Raw genomic sequence first — 25601 nt, 5'->3', positions numbered from 1 at the left:
ACTGGCCATTAGGGCAACAGCATACGTCTTTAACCCCTCGGGCCTGTGATTCACCCCAAAAACAGACTGTTTCCCGAGGCCTACGGCCTCGGAAACAGTCTGTTTTTGGGGGTGACTCACAGTCCTCGGGGTACAGACGTTTGCTGTTGCCCTCATGGCCAGTCAATATGTGTATAATGTAACATCCCTGCTGATATCTAAGTGATGTGGATTTCCAGCACTACAATCACCTACAGCACATAACACTGCATAAGCCCTCAATACAAGATCTGCTTTTCTACATTTGGGTGGACATTTGCAATCACCATTTTCCTTCAGCAAGGCTCTAAGCTGTTTCACATTTAACTGTTTAATGTCATGCAATGAAGAAACACAAACCTGTCCCTCCATTGCTGTCAGTATCTGGCTGATATCACTCTGGGAGGCAATACTGCTGTCACTGTTCTAGAAAAATTCAGTACAAACAGCAAACTCATCAATTTCATCTCAAAAATACATCTGACCGGATGATTGGGGATAAAAATAAAACACCAAAAAACATAACGATTGAGTTGGTTATACACTGTCTGACGTGACATAAATGTGTCTGAGCATAGACAATCCACATGGAGAGGAAGAAGTTCTCTGTACTGAGACGAAATCATACAGAATGCTATGCTATGGTTTCCTTCAGTCCCGTAACTCGACTTCACTAACTTGTCCCTATCACAAACAACAGTGGGAGTTTGGTAAAACTATGATAACAGCAAGTCAGGAATAAAGCTTAAGTTAATACGCCGTCTCCGAAGTCCGAAATTAGTAAAGCCATAGCCCACCGAGTCACTGACTGTGCCATGGCATGGACATTGCGACTCTCGCTCTTTTGACAAACTCGTTGAGCTAGCAAGGGTCCCGGTCGTTACAACTGATGTAGAAGAGCTACAACATTGTCCGATTTAATCTTTAACTTCTTACAAGTAGTTACTAGTACCGAAAAGTATTAACCAACATTTCAAATGGACTTGCAATGCACAAGATAACAGTCGACATTTGTTTGTCTGACTATGACTGCAAGTATACATATCGTAACGAGGTCATTCTTAACCACCACGAAAGCATGTGAAAATCACTATTGTATTCATTTTTCATGAAACGCATTGAAAAAGAAGAAATAGATTCTTACCTGAGTTACAGCGTGGGAAACCATTGGCCGAGTTAAGACTGATGACCGACAAAAGCGATGTCTACTCAGTACTGTTCGACATGAACGACATAGAACTTCGGAGCTGAGCGCTATGGGGTAAGAACACGCCAAAATTATCTTGAAAACTTTATTTAAACTTATCTCATTATTATTATTCCATTGTTTGGTGATTTAATGATAATTATATCAGTATTTGGCCATTATTTGCAATTATTTGATCATTATATGGATATTATTTTGACATGATTATGAACTTATTTGGTAATTCGGTTGTTTTGACATTATTCAGCATTGATGTCTTGATTTGGAACTTATTTCATCATTATTATGCCATTATTTGGTGATTTGGTCATTTTTATGTCATTATTTGGTCTTTCTTATGCAATTATTTGGTCATGATTACGACATTGTCTTGATATTATCTTGATATTGTCTTGATATTATTATGTTAATTCGGTTCTTTTGCCATTATTCGGCATTGATGTCTTGATTTAGAACTTATCTTATCATATTATTCCATTATTTGGTGATTTGGTCATTTTTATGTCATTATTTGGTCTTTCTTGTGCAATTATTTGGTCATGATTACGACATTGTCTTGACATTCTCTTGATATTGTCTTGACATTATTATGTTAATTCGATTCTTTTGCCATTATTCGGCATTGATGTCTTGATTTAGAACTTATCTTATCATTATTATTCCATTATTTGGTGATTTGGTCATTTTTTATGTCATTATTTGGTCTTTCTTTGCAATTATTTGGTCATGATTACGACATTGTCTTGACATTCTCTTGATATTGTCTTGACATTATTATGTTAATTCGGTTCTTTTGCCATTATTCGGCATTGATGTCTTGATTTAGAACTTATCTTATCATTATTATTCCATTATTTGGTGATTTGGTCATTTTTATGTTATTATTTGGTCTTTCTTATGCGATTATTTGGTCATGATTACGACATTGTCTTGACATTCTCTTGGCTTTCAATTATCTGACCTCCTTTATTATCTGAACTCATTATTTGACCTGCATTTGAACCCTACCCAGAAATCATTGCACATTCACAATGGCGCAGATGATACGGTCTGTTCCCTCGCATAGAGATAGAAAAACGGGCTTTGCGAAAGTTTTAAGCGCAGCTCAGCACATCGCGTATCTAGAATAGTTGGGCGTGCTCGAAAACTGAGATTCGACCACAATTTTGGATTAAAAATCGATTATTTTCGGCGGCGGAACTGGGCTGTGTTGGGTAGCCTTTGGTGGCCTGCAGTATAGCTATTACACCTAGCCGAGCGTACATGTCTGTGTACCGTGTGTTCTCGGCGTTATATGGTACAGGCCCACGGCACGTTTCGTAGATCGTCGTCGGATGGGAAGTGACTAAGACCGAGGTTCGGTCTTCGGCCTCACAGTGTCAGTCACTTCCCATCCGACGACGATCTACGAAACGTTCCGTGGGCCTGCTATGTTATATGGTGGAGGCCGTATAACACCGGAAACACACAAGACCTGTACGTACGCACGGCTAGGTTACACCCAGCCTGCCACACAGAGATCAGTATAAAGGTATCGATACCGTGGACGAAAACGACAATCGCCGCGCTGTCTAAAAAAAACCTGTCATGGTATCACTTAATTAAGTAAATCTTCACAAGATGAAGGCAGCCGAGTGAAATCATGTGTAGTTTGAATACACCCGTGGCCACTTTAGTGTTGATCAAGCCTGTCTGGTGCAAGCAGAAATTCTGTCTGCAGAAGGGTGATAAAACGGTTACTTTACCCTGTATCAGTGGTGATAATGATCCTACTATCGGTACCCCATGGACACGCCGATTAGCCTGAAATTACGGAGTGATTATAAAATACACTGTATACAAATGATGTTGACCACAGCATTTGCCCTATCAGTATTTAGTTTCAGGTAAAACTCATGTGTTTCAAATGCAGTCAGTGTTACAGAACATCACACATTTTGTGTCGATTTCAATATTGCATTGAATGAATACCAACGATACTACAGCGTGCATCGCAAGTGTCGTGTTCAGACTTTGTTCAGACGCGGAATTGAGAAAATGCCACTGAGAAAATGTTAGCAATTAAATTACAGACATCGCCCGTCTTGACTGCAAAACTTTCGAAATAAACATTCACTTGCACTAATCCATGTTTCTTTCCTACAAACCGTGAATAAACGTACTCCAATTTCACTTGGTACGAGAGAAAAGGTAAGAGTAAAGTACAGTCGAGGTGGCATTTTACATGTACATGTATTCACATGTGTGTAACCATATGAACGACACTTTTCTCATCCCGGTTGAAGGGAACCTGTCCTGATACATGTATATCTCTTCCAAACTTTTCTGGCTCCCTCCACGCTTATCTTAAAATGGTCGCTTGCTTGTTTTTTGTAGCTCCTTGTGGTACCTCGCTGGATGCCAAATTGCCACCACAATGTCTTATATTTTGAACAATCAAGCTGCCGTATGATATTCGCGACCGTTGTATATTGATGTTCATTGTCGGAGTGCAGACTTACAGCGTGTCTACAGTGCAGTGTTGTGATCGATTTGAATTGGGCAGGCGAGACATTTTAGTAGAACGTTATCTCAATCCTAACAGTGGGGTGCCGATAGTGAACCTTCCATTTATTACACCGACCACCACTTTGTTTCGTTTATACAAACAGAATTTCTGCTTGCACCAGACAGGCTTAATCAACACTAAAGTGGCCACGGGTGTAAGATGAGTGATGAATGATACTATCAGGTCACTTCACCACACAAACAGAATAAACAACGATATTAATGTTGACGACCTATCCCTCTGACACCATATTGTTTTTGATCAGTACACTGCATATATTTACTCCTTCCAAGGTTCGCATTCATCAGTTATCATAGACCAATTACCAGTGGTTGCCTGCTTTTGATTACAACTTCGAACTTGCAGTAGACAATGTTGACTTACAATATATTTTGCTTGCAGTAATTATCAAAATATAGTTGCACATTTTTATCTGAAACCAAGAAGTTTCCACATTTAATGTTACACATACTAGTCATACAACTAGGAAGTTATTGAAATCTTTCAATTTTTCTCTGACGTCCTACATTCGAAAGTTAATTGACCTGTTGGAGGTTTCCTTCTCACCAGTTTATTTGGTGTGTATATTGCACATTGTATTCTTGGCTCATCTGTGTATAACTTAACTCTGAGTAAATCTTAACATTTCAAGCAAGGACCATCAAATTTTTACTGTTGATCTACAAAATTGAAAAGTGGCTGTTAAAACGGAATTCTGCCCATGGAAATTGAAAGTTCAAACTCTTTGCAAACACAATAGTATTTTGAGTGAATAAGTGGAAATAGGAATACCTCTTTTTGTTTGTCAGATAGGAGCAATACTGTGCCCTTGGTGGTATATTTTTAAATGACTTGCAGAAATTGATATTTATTCAGTTGTTATTATTGCTAACTGTTGTTTTGTCTGATTGAGGCACACACCTAGCTATCCTATGGATTCTCTTGAATATTATCACAGTACAGCTACATGAGCCACCAGGCCGCTGCTATAGTTGAAACGCCTATTTATAGGGGTTTTAATGACTGCTAAGCTAGGCGAATTAGTATGTAGATATTGTGAGTTCAAGCCCCATAAAATGCATCAGCAAGACTGCATCAAAGTTGACCACTTTTACTGTACATGTTGTTCACAAATTTGTTCTAAGGCCATCAAGAATATTTTTATGGGTCTTTTAGAGTAATTTAACATAAGGGCCTGGGGGGGGGGGTCAGAGGAATGTGAGGGTAGTCACTCAAAAAATTGAAAGCTACAAGGAGGTTGTTCAAAATTGGGGAGAAAGAAGGGGGTTGCTCAATTTTTGGTACAAAATGAATTGAAATACATCTCAGATTGCACCATTTCATCAATTTCTCAAAATTCTTAATTCGACCCCCTGTCACTTCCTCTCCCCCTGGGGTGTTCTGACAGTTTTACTCAGTAAAAACAAATAGAAAACACCTAATATTACACCAGACTGCATCATTGAACTCATTAATTTCTCAAAATTTCCGACGTGGCAGAGGGGACACGCCTCTCACACTTTTCCCCTGTGGGGTGTTCTAACAGTTTTACACAAATTGATAACATCTCTCATATTGCACCAGACTGCATTATTGCACACATCAATCTCTCAAATTTTCAACACGAGAGGGTACAACTCCTCTGACACTGCCCCCAGCCTCCTGACTGTTCTCCTGTACTTTCAAATTCTGCCCTGTCAGATATCTAAGTGGAAACCTTGTCATGATACCCATCCAAAATAAACAATACTGTATGGTAAACAATACTATATGGTTGGATAGTGGTTACAGTATGAGCTTTTGTATCTACGTTTTATTGTGACTTTGAATTTCCTTTTGAAATTTTGGTTCTAATAATGGCAAATTTAATAACAAATAAAAGTTTCCATTTAGTCACACATTTTCCATTTAAATTAGAGTCTTTACTGTTCAGAGTTTAACTTTGTGTTATTGGTACAATGAGATGTGAAAATTTAATTTACTGCATGAACTTGAAATGAATGGTTTTATATATTGATTTTAAGTGATTTCAGAAAAACTGACTTTTCATCGTACACTTGCATAAGATCAAGTATGGTGACCCCATCTTTTTTCTCTAATATTTGATTGTTCTCATATGCCAGAATTCAAAATCCATGGTAACTGTTAGTCCCCTAGTCTTCTATGTGTTGCGATTTTTTTAAGACAGCGCGGCGATTGTCGTTTTCGTCCACGGTATCGATACCTTCTATACTGATCTCTGTGTGGCAGGCTGGGTGTAACCTAGCCGTGCGTACGTACAGGTCTTGTGTGTTTCCGGTGTTATACGGCCTCCACCATATAACATAGCAGGCCCACGGAACGTTTCGTAGATCGTCGTCGGATAGGAAGTGACTGACACTGTGAGGCCGAAGACCGAACTCGGTCTTAGTCACTTCCCATCCGACGACGATCTACGAAACGTGCCGTGGGCCTGTACCATATAACGCCGAGAACACACGCGTACACGGTACACAGACCTGTACGCTCGGCTAGGTGTAATAGCTATACTACTAGCCCTGCGTACGATGCTGTGTGTTCCGCTACAGCATAGCCCCGCTCACCACAGCCTTGCAAACACCGTACGTAGGTTGGTGACTTCAAATCCATTTTTGGACTTGACGTAAAAAGCCAAATTACTGCCGAAATTCAGCGTTCTTGGGCCCAAGTCGTATCCCTGCCTACCTCAGCTACTCGATCGCTTCCAAAAATGCCAGTCTTTTATTCTTTTTTCGTAAATAACCGTCGATGTCGGCAACTCTCTCGCTAGCCCTGCGTACGTACGCAGTGTACGCTATGCATTCCCTGTGTACGTGTGCGTTCCTAACACACACGTACGCAATGTGCAATGATTTCTGGGTATGGGTTCAAATGCAGGTCAAATAATGAGTTCAGATAATAAAGGAGGTCAGATAATTGAAAGCCAAGAGAATGTCAAGACAATGTCGTAATCATGACCAAATAATCGCATAAGAAAGACCAAATAATGACATAAAAATGACCAAATCACCAAGAAATGGAACAATAATGATAAGATAAGTTCTAAATCAAGACATCAATGCCGAATAATGGCAAAAGAACCGAATTAACATAATAATGTCAAGACAATATCAAGAGAATGTCAAGACAATGTCGTAATCATGACCAAATAATTGCATAAGAAAGACCAAATAATGACATAAAAATGACCAAATCACCAAATAATGGAATAATAATGATAAGATAAGTTCTAAATCAAGACATCAATGCCGAATAATGGCAAAAGAACCGAATTAACACAATAATGTCAAGACAATATCAAGAGAATGTCAAGACAATGTCGTAATCATGACCAAATAATTGCATAAAAAAGACCAAATAATGACATAAAAATGACCAAATCACCAAATAATGGAATAATAATGATAAGATAAGTTCTAAATCAAGACATCAATGCCGAATAATGGCAAAAGAACCGAATTAACATAATAATATCAAGACAATATCAAGATAATATCAAGACAATGTCGTAATCATGACCAAATAATTGCATAAGAAAAACCAAATAATGACATAAAAATGACCAAATCACCAAATAATGGAATAATAATGATAAGATAAGTTCTAAATCAAGACATCAATGCCGAATAATGGCAAAAGAACCGAATTAACATAATAATGTCAAGACAATATCAAGATAATATCAAGACAATGTCATAATCATGACCAAATAATCGCATAAGAAAGACCAAATAATGACATAAAAATGACCAAATCACCAAATAATGGCATAATAATGATGAAATAAGTTCCAAATCAAGACATCAATGCTGAATAATGTCAAAACAACCGAATTACCAAATAAGTTCATAATCATGTCAAAATAATATCCATATAATGATCAAATAATTGCAAAATAATGGCCAAATACTGATATAATTATCATTAAATCACCAAACAATGGAATAATAATAATGATGAGATAGTTTAAATAAAGTTTTCAAGATAATTTTGGCGGTGTTCTCACCCATAGAGCGCAGCGTATCGTACCTATGGTGGCGATGCGATACTCGACCTTGGTCATGTTCAGCCTCGTTTGATGAATTCTCGCGAGACTCTCGTTCGGATTCCCGAAAGGGCTATTGGCTGTATTCAATGTGTAATCTTCTCGCACCATGGGTGTAACTTGAAGGCACATTGAGTAGTCTTTTACAGCATCTTTGATATTTTACACAAAACTATCATAATGCAATCACAATGCAAAATTTTATTGATATCAGTAGGACGTGAAAATGCAACAAATGTGAAACAGGTAAATTATGGTGACATAAAGATTATCCGCATATGTGGAATACAGAGCAAGAATTTGTTCCTAGACCTTAATCCAAGTTTCAATGTATTCACTTTGATCAGAATCCTGGGGTTTTATTGCATAGAAGTAGCCTTATAAATCCCTTAAATTTAATCGGAATGTTTGATTACTTAGTTTAAATATTTTCATGATTCCAGATTATTATTCCATTTAAGCAATATGAGAAGTCATAGCAAAATCATCAGTGGAACAAAGTTTCGAAACTTTGTTCAGTAAATTTTGTCAGACTTCACACAGGCATTAGTCATTACATTAACTTTTATGGGTGTGGCAATACTTAAACACCTATTGCCTGGTCATGAGGGCCATAGCGCCCGTCTATTACCCCAAGGGGCCGTGTGTTATCAAAACACATCGCTATTCCCCGAGGCCGTTTGCCGAGGGGTATAGCGATGTGTTTCTGGTAACACATGGCCACGAGGGGTAATAGAAGGGCGCTATAGCCCGAATAAAGACCAGGCTATAGGTGTTGTATGACAAAGTACATGCTCATGTTGTATTGTTAATAGTTTGTAATGTTTTTTGATATTTTGCACGGCAACAATCAATTATTACAAGTTTTCTGGGCGATGTTTCCACAGCAGTTTCAATTGTACGTGGTACCACTTTCTTCCAAAATTATTCTAAGAATACCTAGCGACATCCTTAGTTGCACTTTAATCTTTTCCGTTCGTGGGCTGTTCAAGTTTCTACGCTGTTGGAATGTTGGAAAGTGTTGAAAAATATGTTTCACAGAATGTGTTGTCACCTATCGTTGACGCACATTACATTCTAGTCACCCAGCATTTTTGCACAGCAGCAGACTACATCATCGTCACGTGACCGAGCACTTTTCCAAATTTGGTCTTTTTAAAAAATACCCTCTGACGTCTATTTTATCGTAACGTGACGTATTCTGGCGAATCGCGACACAGAATGAGCATGTGGTGCTACACACACACACACACACACACACACACACACATATATAAAATTATATATATATATATATATATTATATATATATATATATATATATATATATATATACATATATATATATATATATATATATATATTATATATATATATATATATATATATATATATATATATATATATATTTTCTCAACTAGGCCAATTTCAATCATAACGTCAATGATAGTCATACGGTCCTGAGAGGTACATTTGTCACACTTATGTTTACTTTACTTCAAAGGCCTCAAGTTTTGTTTTCCTCTTTCGCCTTTAGGTACAGAACAGCTGTGGTGAGCTAGCGAGAAAAGTGGAATAAAGCAAAGTTCTTCCACTATTGGTCGTTGACTCGAGCAGCAATTTTAACACTTATGGCTGACTTCCGACTGTCTTTTCTTCACATCTGTCTACTTTACATAATCATCGTCCGAGGTAAGGACACCGTTAGTCGAACTCAATGTGCAGAAAAACACTCAACTATTTCATCGTGAATGCATTTTATGTATGTTTCTGAATCTTTTATAAACCCCTAATTGTCGCAAGAGCAGTTTAACTTAAATCGTGACAGGAAACATTTAGAATATTTTTGTGAACGCTACAATAGTATTATCACATGCAAAAGCAAAGTTTGTCGTCTCCGAACAAAAAATACAGGATTTATTCTCTGGCCGTTCTACGTCATGATAACCCGCGTCTGTATCAACAATTTTAGTGCGTTGGACCTTGCGTCGATCTACGGTGTATATATCAATGTAAGTAAACAACATGGCGGCCGGAATATCTCCCACGATCAAAATGTATCTGTCATGAAAATATCATACAAATTAGTCATGATTATTAGAGTCTGACAGATAACTATCGCTTGGCAAATTTTGAGTCATACTGTTTTGTTTCTGTCGTCTATATGGAGATCGTATTAATGAACCTTCTTGTACGTTTCAATAAAATAACGAATTCTTGGCTTGTGCATGTGATAAGTATATTATTCTCTAATATTTATCTTCGTTCAGCTCGGAAAATACTCGTGACGTAATGAACACGTCACGACTCGTCTTCGACTTAGTCGTGGTGACACGGTCATTACGTCACTCGTATTTTCCTTTGCTGATTATTATTATTATATAACATCTTTATTCAGGATATCTCAATAACCCTAGCAAACTAGTTGGTCGGTTTCTTTTTTCATTAAGGCCCTCATACAATAAAAAGAACATACACTCTAGTCAATATACATATACAGAAAAATCACAAAAATAACCGAAAAAATTACAAATTTAAAACTGTCATAAAATACAATAGCACCATGTTGTCAACTGTACACAGGAATCTCTGTAAGAGGTTTTAAAATGTCGAAAAATTTTGGCCTACTTTACATATTATGGCAATGAGTGTCATAGGTTCTGATCGAAGAAAAATATTAGGAAATAATATATAAATGTGAGATTCATATTTTCTTTTGTTAACACAAAGTTAACTGCAAAGCTGCAAAGCAGTTTCATCCTTTAAGGCAAAGTAGAATAAGAGTTAAAGATCAAATATAACTCTAGATTTCAGGTATGCAGCAGCATTCATCGTCAAACCGGTTGATACTCTTGTACTACCTGGAACTACTACGCAATTGAACTGCACCTATAACGTCGCCCCTGTCTTTAAATCATGGTATCGTGGAAACAGCTTGGTGGCATACGGCAAAGATATACAAGCTCCATTTACAGGACGCTTTGAAGTCGTCGGCGAAGGAGATGTGTATAATCTTCGAATCCTCAATACGGCTCTAAACGATGAAGGTGAATACGAATGTACGGATGTAGGAAACCGTACAAGGAAAGCAGCGGCTATTCTTTATGTCATAGGTAAATGCATTACAGTTTAAATCATGTGCAATGACTGTAGCTTTCTAATTCAACAAGTTTAGATAGGGCTAAATATAAAAACGTTAAAATCATGTTGCTCTCAAAAACTGGACACATTGCTGCAATTGATCAGAAATGGACCAGGAAGAGTATCGGCGACCATTAATGTCGTGAGTATGTTAATCAAAAAAATTGAAATTCTGTTCTTGACATTACCTCCAATGTACATGATGCAAATTTATGTACACAGATATTGATAACGGCTGGTCGGATGGCGGTCAGTTTGAATATGGCTACGTTTTCTTTACAGTAAATGTTTTAAGTTACTGTTACAGGGTTCATTTAAAATTTATAGGGTACAAATTATTGCTTGAACTAGCAACGATGTCTCCACGACTTCAACTTCAATTTATTTTGCAGCAAATGCGTTAAAGTGCTCAGTAAGTAATGATTCAACAGTAGTCATGGGTGATGAAGTCTCTTTCAACTGCAGAATTGATATAGATGACAATGCTCCTGGCGATCTTGTCTGGTACAGAGATGGGAAGGAAGTTTCTCGAACCTAGTGGAAACGTGAATGTGTGGTCGACGAAGCTGTCCAAAGACTACAACGGGGCAGTTTTCAATTGCCGACTAGAACATTACACTCTGCCTCAGTCGAAATGGTCTGAACTTGCATGTGAGGACCAAATTATTATGGACGTCCAATGTGAGTGAAGAGTGTCGATGTTATTACCAATGAAACGTAGGATATGTAGTTTTCAAATTAATAGCAGAGAAATATCATAGGATTAGAAAGCATTAAAGACATCCCCGGCTGTATGTCAGAAACTGTTTAGTCTACAATTCGTTAGAAATAGCTAAAAACGTTTTTACGAATCATATTTAATTTAATCGTGTATTTTATGTTGCAGTTTTGCCCTCTGTTGAAATACTACCATCTGCAGCATTTTCAATAGAGGGCAAATCATTGACCTCGACTTGTCGTGTCATCGATGCAAACCCGAATGATGTGGTATATTATTGGGTTCTCGCCGATGGTTTTGTGTATGTCGAGGCAGTTATCGACATAGACAACATAACAAGGAATTTGCATGGTAACCAAAGCTGCACAGCCACGAATACATTCTACGATGGAACGCAGGGATCAGGAAGTGATTTCATATACCTAGAAGTGCAGTGTAAGGAGAGAGAGAGAGAGAGAGAGAGAGAGAGAGAGAGAGAGAGAGAGAGAGAGAGAGAGAGAGAGAGAGAGAGAGAGAGAGAGAGAGAGAGAGAGAGTATGTATATATATATATATATATATATATATTATGTATATATATATTATATATATATATATATATATATATATATATATATGTATATATATATATATATATATATATATATATATATATATATATATATAATATATATATATATTAGTCTACAAATCATACTGTACATCAAATGATGGCATTTTTATCATAGTTTGGTGTTACTTTGCTGTAGTGTGCTGTGCTCTGCATTATAGCAGCAATTTTTTCTCAGTGCAGCGTATAGAAAACATTGTTTATGGTGGTTTTGCTCCATAACTTGTAACTAAAGTCAAGATTTAATACAGTGTTTTGATCATAGCAGTCGAACCGGTGTCTTCTTGGCACAGCGTATTCGAGTGTGTATACCAAAGTATGAGCGAAGCTACGTATACAGAAAAACAGAGATAAATTTCAAAAAGCTTTTAACATCATCACTTTGCCTTCATATACAATATTGCACTTGAAAATATTACATCATCATACTTTAGCATATCCTTAACGATAAGCGCTTTGAATGTTGCGCGAAAGTCGACAGAGAAATATTAAACTGATGCACTGAAGGGCTATGCGTTACTAAGTTACCTCAATCAACTGGAGTAGGACAACACACCCGCCACACGCTGATAATATAAAAAATGGTCTGTGCATGATAACGATATAATGTATCCCGCGACTGAGTGTGACATCATTGAAGATTCATTTTTGTCTCAAACCTACAATGTATATTTCCAAGAGGTTTGACGTCAATTAAGACGATGATTACCCCTAATTTAACGTAGTGGCTGATGAATCACCTGGCGATATAACGCTAGCTCTGTAAATAGTTAAATAGACCTGTTATATAGATTGGCTTTAATCATTATATATCCAGGAAAATATGTTTTATCTTTTGTAACTTTATTTTTCCATTTTTGATTTGAACAACTTTTTTCTGATGGTACTAGATTTTGTTCGATATAACTGTGACATTTGTTTTGAACAGAGTGCTTGTCAGCGAACTGTTAAGTGACAATTAGAGGCAGATAATGTGTTCTTCTACTGCAGCGTGTACCTGAGATATATTTTACCCCTCAGTCTCGTTTTGTCTCGGCATTTCTGTATTTAATTCTGTCATTGCCTTTATGACTGTCACCTTTAGATACGGCAATCGTGAATATGACAGTCCAGCCATCCAGTGAAGTGACGGAAGGAAGCTATGTAAGGATCACCTGCACAACGTCAGATGGATATCCTGATCCGTACAAGCTCAAGTTGACACATGACTCTCAGGAACTTACTGGAGGTGATGGAGGCGAACTTACCTACGAAATCAAGGAATTTGGAAAAAACGATATTGGTTTCTACAGGTGCCAGGCAGTTACGTTGTTTTTCGACGGTACTGAAGGATTCTCCGAAGTTGGCCGGGAAATTAAGATGGAAAGTAAGTCCATCCTGTGTTTGTTTGTCTGTCTTGCTTTCTCGTCGCTGTTTTGTATGTTTTATTAGCACTGAAAATAAACACGGGTTCTGATATCGCCTCAATCTTTAAATCCATGCGTATGTCGTTAAGTGATCTGAATACATACTTTTGCTTGTTCTATTCTCTTATTACAGTGCCATGCACTATTACAGTGCCATGCACCTCCTCGAACACGGGAACTGTTTTATTCATAGTGCTATTAGTTATCCTCATTCCAGCAGCAGCATTGATAGGAATCCTGCTGTCCAGCCTTTATTGGAAAAGAAAACTAAAGGATAAAGTAGGTTTTAAATATGTCTTGGAACGACGTTTCGTAAATAATAGCTAAGGTCACGTGCTCTGTAGCTGTAGTCATTTGTATCCTCCCTTCTGCTCATAACGAAAACACGAAATAAAGAGATAATTTATTTGCCACATATATTGCAGGACTCCTTTGCCCGAGAGACGTACTACAGACACAGACATCCTTGTGCTTTTAATCCGTAACGTTTGAAGCATTAAGGTAGATTTATGGTGGTGACAATATGTTAATGCTGTAATAAATTATCTATGACGCATATCTAACACGTGTGTCTTCTTCAATCGCTATATGTTAATATCATACAATTTCATCATCGTTTTGCCTTTACATAGATTGCTTACTAGTGTTTGTCTTTATGTTGTCGTGAAACGAAAGACTACATAACTAAATGTTTGGTAAATATTAATCGACTCATGCAATTATCTCGATTTCAATTACAAGGGTACCCGGCGTGCACACGACAGTAAATTGGACCTCAAAGAGGTGTGTATGAGTTCGATTTCACTTTGCTATGTACTCATTCTAATGTACGGTATATTGTTGGAGCGGATTTCAATATACTACCGACACCTTTTTTGTGAGGTAATGTTGTAGCCAAGGGAGGCCTTGATCAATGAAACAAGAAGAATGTCTCATAAATATTTCCCGCATTCAGAAACTACAGATACGATAATATATATATATATATATATATATATATATATATAGATATATATATATATATATATATATATATATATATATATATATATTATATATATATATATATATATATTTCAATGAATAGACTAATTATTTCAATATCTGTCTTTCACTTCATTTGTTATATAATTTGTCTCTCGTTTTGTTAAAAGAAGAATATGAACATTACACATCAATCACACGTCGCGTAGAAGGCGAATCTTTGTACATGAAGCTCGGGGAAAGGTCGTCGTTCGAAATCTCGCGTGAGTTTCTCTGTCTAAGGGAGACTTTAGGCGAAGGTGCCTTTGGTCGAGTTGTCAAGGCCGAAGCTTGGAACATCGCTGGCAGAGAAAGGGTCTCGAACGTCGTTGTTAAGATCTTGAAGGGTAAATATACTCAAAGCTATGGTTTCTGAAACTTTGTGGTTTCCTTCTGATATTGTTATGTTTTGTGATGTGTACATATTCAAGAGAAATCTTAGTCAATCATTTTATTAATAGAGGATTCTTTTGCGTTATGTAGAACTTCCTCTTGATGATGACAAAGTGGATTTTCTTAAAGAGATAGATCTAATGAAATCCACTGGAACCCATCCAAATATTGTATCTTTACTAGGCTGCTGTACGGAATACGGTAGGCAACCAGTCGTGCTTATGGTAGACGTACAATGTCTATACATACTCCTTTTTACAGCACTTCGAACGCTTACTCTCTGTTAGCTGTCACATGTTTGAGTTTTTCATTTTCGATGCACTAAATTAGGCTTTCAAATGATATAGACATGACAAAATTCAAACAGAAATATAAAAAAAGTTTCAAGAAAATTTAAAATGGAATAAGAAGTCAGAGAGAGCATTTTGATTTATTCAATCATACACTAGGTTTTTGAGTCTTTTGCATTCTGATTGTCAACCACACAAAGAGTATATTCGAGCCAAACGAATTAATCGTAATTTCTGCGTCATCTGTTATTATTTTAAGCTCTAACACTCTCATTTAGGTGCTACTTTGAGTCCACATGTGTTGGCCGTTTTATGAATTCTTTGTATCAACGGTGTTGGCTTTGTGTTTGCTTGATGTTTGATTTTTGTTTATGTTCACATAATATATGCTGTTCCATGTGTTATTGGCTTGAGTCTTATCGTTTTTACTTCATCAATCTTTGCACCAAAGACAATCTTTATTGCAAGAGAAAACCATTGCAATATACCTGAATACATAAATCAAATCATAAACGTAAAGTGTTTTTAATTTTCTAGAACCATTCTACATGATTATGGAATTTATGGAAGGAGGAAATCTCCAAGGGTTTTTAAGAAACAACAGCTCTGCCCTTGGCAGTGCCTATACCAACGTTAACATAAGCAATGAGAACAAGACATTGACAAGCGCAGACTCGTGACCTTTGCACATCAAGTGTCTTCGGGATGGAATATTTAGCATCCAGAGAGGTAATATATTTGAAAGAATTAAAAATGCTTTGTATATAAAATTAAACAACCTCAGTAGATGATATGGTTATGTAGAAATTTACCTAGAAGAGGTTTTTTTTTAATTATTAACTCGTTATATGTATACATTGAATAGGAAGTTTTATCTATCAATACCTAGATAGCAAAGATACCACCCTTTAGGCCTAACAGAGCATAATCTAATTAAAGTGGCTATGCGTGATAATGAAAGACATTGTGCATCCCATATTATTTTCAGTTGGGGGTAAAAGATGGGTAAAGGGTAACTTGTTATCATATTTGAAGCGCCTAAACATATTTTGAATTTTCCAGGGTGTTGCTAAGCTGTCAATAACGTCCCATGCATCGAATGTTCCAATAACATTAAAGCATAAATAACGTTTTTCCCAGTGTGTACACAGGAATCTAGCGGCCAGAAACGTTCTCCTAGACAAAAACATCGCTTGCAAAATATCTGACTTCGGATTGGCTCTTGGTGTAGTTGATAAACCTCAATATGAGCGCAAGACGAAGGTGAGGGTATATGTATACACATAGGCAGAGACGTTAGGGGCCAATCACTCGCAGCAATTTTGACTGTTCACTTTGACAGGACTGTACAGTCAGTGGAGTAACCATTTTTTCTGTATGATTCGTTTTCTTCGGAATCATAATTTTCTTTTCTAATTTGATCTCCATCTCTAATGATATTTCGAGGGAACATTATGAACGTAAGGTTAAGAAAAAAAGAGGTTTGGTACCTCTCAAATGCAGCTGTTGCTTACCAACGCCTTGTTTTCCGCATAGAAGAAGTCCCAAATATCTACATACTCCACACAGCCGCGTCAGAGACCTGCTTGAAATCGTGCCTTGCTTTTCATGCATTGTATTCTTTCGAGTTTTGCTATTTCCTTGTGGCTATATTGCACCTGGATGCATTACTGAACAGTATAGGTTTAAATTGGTCGCTGAAAGAAGACAATTTGTAGTCTCCGCTCACATATCATCTGGTAACACGACGTGAAAAAAAACAACGATATATCCGGTCGGAGCGAGGCGCTGAAGCTTTGCCAATAGTGACGAAAATTGACACTGCTTCATTTCAACATAAATCAAAACCGAAGTATTACTGATAAATCGTTGGTTGCTTTCATCTAGGGTAAATTAACAATTCGCTGGATGACTATGGAGTCTATAAAGGATGGCGTGTGTACCACAAAAAGTGATGTCTGGTCATTTGGCGTTGTCTTGTGGGAAATTGTCACCATGGGTAAGTGAAACGTTTTGTGTGTCTGCTGAATCACAGTCCGAGGCGGTTGTTCCACACTGCGTTTGTAAGGTTAGAGTTCATTACAATGCATGGATTCTGCAACTGCTGCTATTAATTTACATTACAAACGCACCAAAATAAATATTATTTAACTTAAGCGGGAATTTTTTTTTGATCTGTGTTTACTCCTCCAGGCAACATACCTTATCAGGGAATGTCGGAACAGGAAGTGACGTCGTCATTGCGAGAAGGTTATCGAATGCCAAAACCTTCGCACTGTGAAAAAGAGCTGTAAGATTAGCGTTCCGTTGTCTCTTTACCCTGTTATTTGGAGTTGTGGTCTCTAAGACGACCCCATGTGTAGACAATCCCGAGAGTTGCAATTATTTAGGTTTGACGGCGGCTAAAAAGATGATACTGAATAACGGCTAATGACATGATAAGAGGCAAAAATTGACTCGGCAACGGCAGTTGCATCATCATTTTGAACGTCCGCATATATAGATGAAATTATTTAATTCCTTCAGCGAATAATTACAGTGATGTTTGCTCTTGATGTTAAGTTGATATGTATGTCTTATAAAAATTACTGTCTGTTTAAGGTATTCTACAATCCTGAGTTGTTGGGACGAAGATCCGGAGAAAAGACCCACCTTCGCCAAATTGACAGCTATTCTACAAAAAATGACCACTGATGAAAAGGTAAGAAGAAAACGGTCAACTAGCACAGAAACAAATAAACGAATCTAGACACAGATAATGTGTTGAACAGAGACTAAATTGAGACAATGGATTCATGATACAATATTCTAAAACAAAAGACTAAGCATATTCCATACGAAGGATTACATTACAGGTTGTTATGTTGAAATGGGTTTCTAGTGCAAAAAGTAAGTGAGGATTAGATATTTTGACCATCGTCGCCAATATCAATAATCAGTTTCGTCTCTCAAATGAGCGTCTTGTACTTTCACATATTTTTCAAATATAGGAAGCCAACGTCATTCTTCCACATGATCGTTACAATTTTTCTCTCACTCTTCTGTTTTTGTAGACATACATTAAAATAATGGACATTGGCTTGATCAGTGATGATTAACACGAAAACTCTTACCGCGGAAAGATGACCCAATATTGCGTGGACTGTGAAACTGCTTTAGCTAAAAGGATAATCAACTAAAAATTCCTTCGCAAAAAATGAAAATTCATCTTCTTCCCGTCATAAAAGCATACTCACATAATCAAACGGCTTGATGTATGTTTTTCACTCTATTTCTTTATTTCACGACCTGATAATATTTTTTTTTATTTTCTCTGGAAGATAGCGATTATGAAGTTTTCAAAACATATGTGTAATCTGGGCTACTTTTGATAAATGAAATCTCATTTTAGTACTCGAAATATGTAATTGTGTCATACGGACACCGTTATTATTGAATTTCAGAAGGAATGTACACAATATAATGTACGTTAAAATCAACCAGGAATTCACGTTCTTGTCTAACATTAGAAAGATTTGACTCATTTTATTATTGTCATTTTAACTAAAATCTTGTGCATAATTTTTATGGATTTGGATACAACAAAATTTTCATTTAGTCTTTTTGACCTTTAAAAATTCCACATTTAGTGGCTTGGGACTTACATATGACAAACTATATGGTAAGAAAATTTAATCAAGCTCTTCCAATATTATACTTTTGCATTTCAATGTAAAAACAATATAAAAGGAAAAATGTTACAGATTACATGTACATGACACTGTTATTACATTTAAAGATCATTCATACTACTAAAATTTAGTTGTTTTTTTATTTCGATAATAATCGTGTAAAATGTAGAAGTTTATTTTCTCTCGCTTAGTGAAAGTGTTTTCAATTTTTTTGTCACTGGTTTTACAAAGAAACTGTTTTCCTATTAGGGAATATCAAGTAACAAGGCTAATACTGGTTAAGTTACATTTCATATTGCATGCAAACATAAGTATATTAGCTGCGAGTGGGAAGACGCCTTAATTCAACGCACTCTTTTTAAAAGCAACGACATTTTATATAATTTTGTCAGTATATTTCGTAATTGTAGAATGAGTGACAATTCGACAGGTTAGAGTGTTCATGGGAGACGCAAACAGACATTTTTAAATGACGGTATAGACATACATTGTGCACTCTTGATGATGCAAAATAAAATATGCGTAAGGGTATATTAAATCCTGTATACATGTTGTGAATCTCTGTTTAAGCACCTTGATTCCTGAATGATGTAACCTTTGATCATGTTTTGTTCTAAGAGAAAATCGAATCCAAAAATTAATCTGACTTCATGTAAGAGTGCGTAAGAGAAATTTATTGTGCATGCAACGCTAAAGTTAATCAAGTGAATTTTATTTGCGCCTAACATCGAAGTCACTAAGCGGACAAGCTAAATAAAAAGCTATCATATCTTTGGAAAACCATAGATTCTTCAGAATATGCTACTCTTTTATAAACTAATAACAAATCAACTGTGAGTATGATGGGAAAATATTTCAATGTTTAATTAGATTAAAGGGACAAAGTCGGCCTTTTTTCATGAATTTTGTTTGATACGAGATACTACTTAGATTGTTTGACATGGTGAAAGACACTGAATAAATAGGTGACCATGCATATATTCTACCCCGGTTTAAACACGATAAGCGAAACCATCGCGATAATGACTTAATGGTCATTATTACCTTCAAGAAACAACACAAACTGCTCGCTCCTTCATAGTCCTGTTTAGATGTGCTCGTCTATGAAGGAGCAAGCAGTTTGTGTTGTTTCTTGAAGGTGTTATATTCTGCAGCATGGGAAAGAGACAATGTCGTGCTAGGTTTGCTTAGTTTATCTAGGGTTTCAAACACATCAGATGTGTGAAAGGAACTTGTCAATCTGTAGAGTACTTCTGGCTTGACAAAGCTGGGATGCGAGGTAAATGGGCCCGCAATTATGAGTGGTATGTAATGTGCAGGGGATTTCCCAGTAAAACAGCCAGCAATTTTGCATCATATGCATGAGGTAAACTTGATGACATCGAATTATGTTATCCATGTGATTTTACAAGTAACATTCATAAGATTTTCATTTTTGGCAAGTTAGTGTACCCTTGTAAGTTTTAAATTTGATTATGTTTCAACAATTACTGTTTCATTTCTTGTAAATAGCAATAAATGTTAATCTGAAATTCATTTTATGAGTGTTGTTGTTTATTTTTAATGTAGCTTGCAGAGATTTCTAACTACTTCAGCTGTATTTCTGTTTCAGATGCTTTACAATCCTGCTTTGTGTATTTCCATCACATAGAGGACCCAATAGGCCATTCCATGGGATGAAAATCCTCCCCTGTCGTAAGCATTGCAGTTGGCCCTTTTGATAGAATGAATGCAAAAAGAGCACGGTTCCACCTACTGCTGTGTATCAAAAGTTTTGTCCACGTTCAAGAATGTCAGCAGTGTTGCCTTAACTGATGTTATCGAGAAAATTCCCTCTAATTACAACTCTTTAAGACTCCACAATTCCTACAATGAAAAGTGACTCTACGCCCTCTCTTTCCCGATAGCAAAAATTGTCCATCGATCTTCGCCCATAAAGAGCACTCGCCCCTTTGCACTCCATGTTCGCCCATTTACAATACACAGATAGACAGATAGACAGATAGACAAATAGATAGATAGATAGATAGATAGATAGATAGATAGACAGACAGACAGACAGACAGATAGATAGATAGTTAGATAGATAAATAGATAGATAGATAGATAGATAGATAGATAGATAGATAGATAGATAGATAGATAGATACATAGATAGATAGATAGATAGATAGATAGATAGATAGATAGATAGATAGATAGATAGATAGATAGATAGATAGATAGATAGATAGATAGATAGATAGATAGATAGATAGATAGATAGATAGATAGATAGATAGATAGATAGATAGATAGATAGATAGATAGATAGATAGATAGATAGATAGATAGATACACGGTATTTTCCATAATCTGTAACTTTATTTATATACTTACTACATAGTTTTCTAGAGCACGAAGTTTCGCGTAATTTTACACTATTACTTTAAAGTCTTTATATTTGATCTACTGCATTTTGAGTCATCGTTCTCTTTCATTTGCAAGTCAAATCTAATCTGAAGTGTAATCAGCCAGATAGAGAGTTTCAACGTAATAGCCACACGTTTGTTACTGTAAAATACTGTTAAACTTTGCCCTGTTAGAGCAACGCCTTCAGTCTTCTTGCGTACATAAATTCCCCCTACACCTCCAGACACAATGGAGAGTTATCAGAATGAACTATATGAATTTTTTATCCACACACATGTTTTAATTAAACTTGATTTGAAATAATTTGGGATAATTGGATCTTCATATTTTTTAAATCTCTAAAAATTGTTAGGTGCCTTATAGCTGAATGTTTCAATATTACAAATGACTTATAAAATGTGCATAACGTAAAAACCGACATTACTTCACCATAAAATTATCCCAAATTAATTCCACTCAGGTTATTAAAAAATAAGCATAATTATAAAAATGACAAAATGTTACAAATGACTATTAATGCCATTCAAATAAAGCTTGAATAAACAGACACGCACGGTAAATCGTTGAGAAATCAGGCCTATTCTTTATGACCTGAGATATTATGTCAAAGGTGTTCGATGATTGACCCATTATTATTGTAAGAGAATCACCTGTGTATTTTTTTTTCTGGCACTGGAACTTGCCCAGGGCCCTCACTGGTAATTTTTAGGTTTCCTTCTGTTTACCAGCCAAGAAAAATGGTCACTATCTCACAGCGTTAACGAGTCTTGCCCCGTCATGACACGATGACCTCCTGATAACAGTTCCAGCTATTACCACTGTGCCATGAAGTGTGACTCGGCTGATTTTTTCAAGGACATTTCCGCGTTGCAGCGTAACCATGAGTGGCTTGGTGGCTCTACGCATTGAGCTAAGCGAATACAACGTTGTGCTAGGTGTTGGGGAGAAAGTACAGGTGACCTAATATTTGCTTACATGATCTTACATGTATATATTCTATCCTGAGGCTTTCAGATAAACTAAAAGCCTGAAAGATAACTGGTCACTATTTAATTTAGCTATAGATTTTCGTAAGCTATTTTGCCTTGGATTTTTCATTTCTGAATGTTACCTTCATATTCGTTGATCAAACCTGGCGAAAGTGTCCTACATTCATTTTACCTGCGCCTTGATATCAATAGCAACTCCAAGCTTGCCGATGTACTGAAGTTGACCAAGCCGAAAGCAAAAATCGTTGAAACTGTAGTATTTGGGTAAGTTAGGAAGTATAAAGAGTATAACATCATCTCCACATTGGTATGAGACCTTTATTGTATAGAATTAAATGAGGTGAACCAGTAAAGCAAAAAGATAGAAAACAATTACAGCTTGCTAGGAGACACTTTGCGATATCTGGTTACCAACAACTATTTGAAAGTGGCTTACAGTAGACGCTACGGTCGGTACATGTATTAGTAAATGTATCTTCTTTAGTGGCTATAGTTATCTTGACCAACCAAAAGATACGTGTTTAATTTTCTGTCAACTGCTGTTTTGGCTCATTATTACATCCAAAGGAATTGAAAGGAATTGAAATCCCCACACTTGCTGTACTCTGAAGATAATTACTGTCATCTAATTCGTTTTTACTAGAAGTTAAAACAAGATTAACTGATTTTAGCATTTGAGTGATGGATTCTCGACTGAAAAGTACGAGACCACTGACTATTCTATAATACAGTTCAAACATAGGACTAGGTGTCCGAGGGTAGGTGACATTTCCGATGTAAAGAGGGCATGTGATCCCTAGCCTCGAGGGTACATAGTCACTTGATTTGGCATAATTTTTATTACATGTCTCTCAAACAAGTTTTTTCTCAACATTGTTGGGTTCACATACTTATGACAACTATATACTATTTATTTTCATTTTAGACGAAAATCTGTTGATAAAAGCAGAACGATTTTCATCATCGAAGGGCGCATTGATATATTTTGAGCACTGTTGTGCGGTTTATCATATTTTCTATGCATTTTGTGGTAAAGATACAGTAGTTCCAAAGTAAATTTTCAATTTGATCATTGTCAAATCCTGAAGTTGTCAAGTTTATAATTGTTCCGGTTCACTTTCTGTCAAGTGATGATTATGCATCACAAGTTGTCATCGACGAGTTACCGTTGATTCCTATGGAGAGCGCGGCGTTTGATATACGATGCATGTAAAAAACACCAGGTCTTTTTACAGATAAACGTCAGATCTTCTGGTGTCATTGAAAAAGATATAAAGCATGTCCAAGTCTTTTAATTTTGGAGAAATTTCATAAAATGGATAAAATCACTGTACAGAAACATCTCCAGTTGTGTAATGAATAGAGGTACATCCACTGGGTACTTCTCATTGGGCAGAGGTGTCAGACAAGGAGACTGTATTTCTCCGGCTCTCTTTATTCTGAGTTTGGAATTGTTTTTGATTTCAATGCGTAACAATAACAATATTAGAGGTATAAATATAAATAATCAACAGATAAAAAATGCTACATTCGCAGATGACTTGACATGTTTCTTGCATGACATAAAATCTGCAAAACATCTCTTTGGTCTTCTTGAAAAATTCCATAAAGTTTCTGGTCTGAAGATCAACTATGATAAGTCGGAAGCCATGTGGCTAGGTACTATGAAAAAATCGAAGAAAACTCCCCTCCGGGTAAAATGGCCAAAAGGCCCTATAAAAATTGTTGGTGTTTATGTATCACACGACCATGAGATAGCTGGCAAGCTGAATACTGTTGGACCAATAGAAAAACTACAAACTACCTTAAACATGTGGAAAACTAGAGATCTCACCTTACTGGGTAAAATTCAGATAATTAAATCATTAGCCCTGTCCCAAATTCAATATATTATGAGTATGACTATGGTTCCTAAAAACAAACTAAAAGAAATTAACAAAATGTTATTTCAATTTCTATGGAAAGGTCCAGATAAGGTTGCCAGGTACACAATGGTAGGAAATGTAGAAAATGGAGGACTAAGAATGCCAAATATTTTTGCAATGTATAATGCCACAAGAATAGATTGGATCAGAAGGTATTTTAATGAACAAAATAACCACCCATGGAAACTATTTTTTACTAGTTTACTAAAACCAGTTGGAGGTTTAAAGTTATTACTGAAATGTAATTTTAAAGTAGAATTACTGCCATTGAAAATCAGTGGTTTCTTTTACAGTATGTTGAAAACATGGGAAGAGTTAAATTTGAAAAACCACACTGTGAAAATAATTTGAATCCAAGAAAAACTATTTATGGAACAATAAGGATATTTTGATTGGAAAACGTTCTATTTTTTACCAGGATTTTGTAGATGCAGGATTCCTATATTAGAACAATTGTACAACGAAAATGGCCAAAAGCGGGACTGGGATTCTGTACACAATAATGGTATCCCTCAATCATCCATTTTGAAATGGTTTGGACTAAAAAGTGTTATCCCAGCCAACATACAAGTGAATCAGCAAAGTACAGCTGATGATGAAGATGAAGTAAAAATTGTATCGAAACACAGGTCAATCAGTGTGGAACTGTGTAATATAAAAGTAATCACACAGCTGATTAATGACATTAATTTTATACCACCAAAATCAGAACTGTATTTTGAACATGAATTTAAAATCAATGTTACTAACTGGAACGAAATTTATCATCTTCCATTTAGGTAACTATCGACTGTAAGTTGAGAGAATTTCAGTTTAAAATTTTACACAATATCCTGTATACGAATGCTAGACTGAGTAAAATGAACATACCCACAGTTGATAATGCTCTTTGTTCTTTCTGCAAGAACAAAGAAGAAACTTTACTCCATATTTTACATGATTGTCAACATGTGCAACTATTTTGGGAAGCATTTTTCATGTTATGGGGACAAAAATTAAAATTGAGAGTAAGACCAAAAATATGGCAGATCATACTAGGTGATCCCAAACTTTCTAGTATTGTGAATTTCCTACTGCTTATTGGTAAAAGGTACATTTATATTTGTCGTTGTAAAAAGACCTTGCCTAACTTCACAGCATACAAAAGATTTGTGAACTCTATACAAAAAACTGAGTATCACATTGCCT

The 25601-nt window shown here is 36.2% G+C and overlaps 1 long non-coding RNA gene across 1 annotated transcript; it reads left to right on the top strand.

Annotated features, from left to right (window-relative positions):
- The first annotated feature begins 17317 nt into the window (after positions 1 to 17317).
- LOC139125934 (uncharacterized) lies at positions 17318 to 18989 on the top strand. The gene is made up of 3 exons (XR_011550416.1): positions 17318 to 17415; positions 17610 to 17706; positions 18018 to 18989. It is a non-coding gene; the product is annotated as an uncharacterized lncRNA (long non-coding RNA).
- The last annotated feature ends 6612 nt before the right edge of the window (positions 18990 to 25601 follow it).

This window comes from Ptychodera flava, chromosome 3 (genome assembly GCF_041260155.1).
Source record: "Ptychodera flava strain L36383 chromosome 3, AS_Pfla_20210202, whole genome shotgun sequence".
NCBI classification, from domain to species: domain Eukaryota; kingdom Metazoa; phylum Hemichordata; class Enteropneusta; family Ptychoderidae; genus Ptychodera; species Ptychodera flava.
This window is presented reverse-complemented; position numbering and strand designations above follow the sequence as displayed.